The sequence below is a fragment of the Priapulus caudatus genome, unplaced genomic scaffold (assembly GCF_000485595.1).
Source record: "Priapulus caudatus unplaced genomic scaffold, Priapulus_caudatus-5.0.1 Scaffold1047, whole genome shotgun sequence".
Lineage (NCBI taxonomy): Eukaryota > Metazoa > Priapulida > Priapulimorpha > Priapulimorphida > Priapulidae > Priapulus > Priapulus caudatus.
This window is the reverse complement of record NW_014578108.1, coordinates 25,279-29,017: the sequence shown is the minus strand read 5'-3', so window position 1 is coordinate 29,017 and position 3,739 is coordinate 25,279. Positions and strand designations below refer to the sequence as shown.

Sequence of the window (3,739 nt, the reverse complement as noted above, 5' to 3'; positions counted from 1 at the left end):
GAAGGTAGAGACGTTTTGTGAAATGTTTGATTACATTTACTGAGAGATGCTTACATGATGTGCTGTACCATAAAACATTTATGGGGAAATTTCAGCAGCTGTGCAGTTAATATATAGTTCTTTAAAAGGTGTCATGACATGTTACAAACTCACTCTGCAAACATGGGCTCTTTCTGAACTTCATCCTATAATTACTAGAAAAGTGGTACTAGAGTAGTAGGGAGAACAAACTCAAACTGTGCATGCTGTTTCTCTACATGATCTAATGTGTAATGACAGACAATCCCAGACAATTCCATGAGGAATAAATATTATAATTCCCCAGGGGAATAAAACGGGTGCTAAATTACGCATTAGGATATTTCGACTCATATATGCTCGCAGTGAAAGTGACCGCGTCTAGTGGGAAAATGAATCTGCCGACAAGGACGGCGAGACGGCTGATACCCTGGCTTACCGTCGCAGTCCCATGAGCAAGATTCTAGGCTTGGTGTCGTCGGGCGGGCCTCGCTGCGAGTCGTGGTCCGTCTCCTCTCTCCCGTACCCGAAGTCGTTCGGGAAGGATCCGGCTACGAGCTCCGGGTACTGCTGTGTCGAGAAACCCTCGTCATCGTCGTACGACGTCTGTGACGAGAGCAGTGAAAAAAATACACGGGGGCTCAGGGCGATTTAGCCCCCGAAATGCCAAAGAGCCCCGGAAATGCCAAAAAGAGCCCCGGAAATGCCAAAAAGAGCCCCCGTAAAGTTGCATAGAGTTCAATGCAAACCAAATTTTAGAGTGCTATTTTTATGCACGCGAGCTTAAAAAGTAGCCCCCGAAAAATAAATTTTATTTTTTTCCCTGGACGAGAGACGCGACAAGAACGAGTTACAGTTACACCAGGGGTAGAAATTAACTTGTGAACAAGGCAGTCCAACGGACACACCACCCTCGAAAAGTGGGAGTCCGCAGCAAAATGAGGGAGTCCGCAGTCTGAAGTTCAAAACTAAAGCATAACAACAACAACGCATACATGTGCTTATTTTGAAGATTCGTGCAATGCACGTCTGCCAATTTTCTTTGGACATTTACTGAAACATTCCGCGAGGCCGTGCTCTGGAACGAACTATAGTTAGTATAGGAGAATTTTCAGGGAGTCACACGGACTCCTGCATATGTCAAATGAGGGAGTCCGACAGTAAATCAGGGAGTATTTGACTCCGAACTCGCATTAATTTCGCACCCTGCAGTTACACAGAAAACATATGCTATACATGCACGCTCGCACACGCAATCGTCAATGTGCACACGCACACACATGAGAATCGACGACAACGAGTTATAGTTACACAGAAAACATATGCTATGCATGTACATATATACATATATACGCACGCGCACGCACGCATGCACGCACGCACACGCGCGCACATGCATGCGAACATGCGTAAACACACACATACACATGCATGCACGCATGCACGCACGCACACACGCACGCACTCACACACGCATGCACGCACACAATATTAAAATTAAAATGTGGATATATGAGGTAGTATGTTTCACATATTCCATAAAGTGAGCTGTTGAGACAACGGCTCTCACGCAGGCTACTGACAGAACGGATAAGACTGACCTAAAAATGTGTGTGTATATCTCTCAGTATATTCTCACCGGGGTTATATTTTTCTCGAGAAACGTAATCAAGGATAATAGTACGATACTAAACACGTTTCTTCAACATAACCGAGAATTTGTTTAGACAGAGATGCGTTCTCAAGCAGGGTACATATGTTGCACTTCAACAAGCTTATTAAACCTCAAGCAGCATCAATTAAGTATTAGTATTGGCTAGTTTTAAGTATTAGTATTGGCTAGTTTTAAGTATTAGGTGTTTAGTAGCATTACTCAGCCTTCTGAGTGTGACGTACCATATTCCCTTGTCCTCTTCCAGTGCGTGTGCAGAGTCACTGTCAAGAATATGAAACGGAGTTTTCACCAAAGCACAAAAACGTTTTGTCGCAACCTGAAAATTCATACGAAATTAATTCTAGTTACGATAGCCAGAAGTTACCTTCTCGCTTCTCACTACATGGCAAGAAACATACGACGTGAAACAGTCATACAGCCTAGTAGGACTATAGTTATGATAGCTAGATACAGATATAGTATAACCTATATAATCGTTTGGACGGATCAATGACCCGGATAATAAATTGTTGATCGTGTTTCGGAAAGTGGTTCGGATAAGGAGCCAATATGGTGGCATGCAAACCTAGGATTCCATGCTCCCTACTATAGTGTTTGAATCTTTCTTGTTTCAATGACAGACAGGACATCAGCTAGCGAAGTACTACTAGTAGTAGGTCAATTCAGGGCCGATTTCCTGCACAATTTTCCCTTCGAGTCGGATACTATTCAGCATTATCTCTAGCTGGGCAGCACATCAGGGTATTTCCCAACGAGGTTACCTAACACTCAGCCGCAGAATCTTTTGGCAGAGCAAAGGGAAACACTGCGAGCACAGGCACTTGGCAACAGCATTGAAAATCTCAATAAAAAAAATTAATGGTAAATAAACACGAAATGTACCAGTCTTAATGTTTCTCTACTCTATTTCACCTATAATCACCTGTAAATGCCTGTCAGATGCTCATCTGCAACACACAAGTACACCGCACGCCCGCCCTGTGCTGGGTGCCCAAACAACATGAATAAGAAAGCAGGTAGGAAAGCGTGATCGCAAAATTCGCTCGACGCTTGCTTCATTTCACACGATCACAGAACGAAAACACATCCAACAGCTCCCATCTTGGTATCTATGTTTACATAAATGTTCACTTGTTCGAATTATAACTCTGGCCTTTGTTCTTACCTACTCCCGCCAGAGATATCTCGTGAAATCCTGCAGGAAATGTTCTCTCTGTGAAAATGTAGAGGACGTATCATTCAAAAATCCCTAACGGCGCTACTTTCGATTGATCGCTGTAGTCGTGTGTGCGTGACGTCATGCCGCGCGCCATTGTGCTTGGCTTGGCGGGCCTCGAAACGGAGCTCGGAGGCAGGCAGCAGCTCATCCTGGCATGCAATGCGCCCCATTACTCGTGTATAAACAGACATCTCGTCCTCTTTACATTTTCACAGAGAACATTTCCTGCAGATTTTCACAAGATATCTCTGGCGGGAGTAGGTAAGAACAAAGGCCAGAGTTATAATTCGAACAAATGAACGATAATGAACGGTACACATAGATACCAAGATGGGAGCTGTTGGATGTGTTTTCGTTCTGTGATCGTGTGAAATGAAGCGAGCGTAGTGTTGTCAATCGGTTGTAATTTCGTAATCGATCATCGGATGGACCAAGTAACCGATGATTCGGTTACAATCGGTTACTCGGGGTGTTGAATGCCTGCGTGTGCGTAACGTCGTGCGCCATGTACGTGTGTGTATGTTTGTGCTTGTTTAGCCCTGTTTAATACTGTTTCTTTTGCACTGTTTACTACTGTGTGTATAATACATGTATGTTAATAAAGGATAACTTGTATAGTAGCGATGATATCTCTGATTCTCATCACTTTTCCAAGTTTTCTTGTTCAAATTTTTTTTTTTTTTTGATGAAATTGATTATGGATTTTGATAACCAAGCGCTTGGTTCGAGCCACTGTTCAACCGATGATCGAGTATAATCGATGATCGTGACATCACTAAGCAAGCGTCAAGCGAATTTCGCGATCACGCTTTCCTACCTGTTCTCTT

General features: G+C 43.5%; 1 long non-coding RNA gene across 1 annotated transcript in view; it reads right to left on the bottom strand.

Moving 5' to 3' along the window:
- Positions 1-337: 337 nt before the first annotated feature.
- LOC106815129 overlaps positions 338-3,739 on the bottom strand; it is a 4,014-nt gene continuing 612 nt past the window's right edge. The window contains exons 2-3 of the long non-coding RNA XR_001394703.1: positions 1,915-2,009; positions 338-624 (exon numbers count right to left, since the gene is read on the bottom strand). This is a non-coding gene — a long non-coding RNA (uncharacterized LOC106815129). The remainder of the gene's footprint in view (positions 625-1,914; positions 2,010-3,739) is intronic.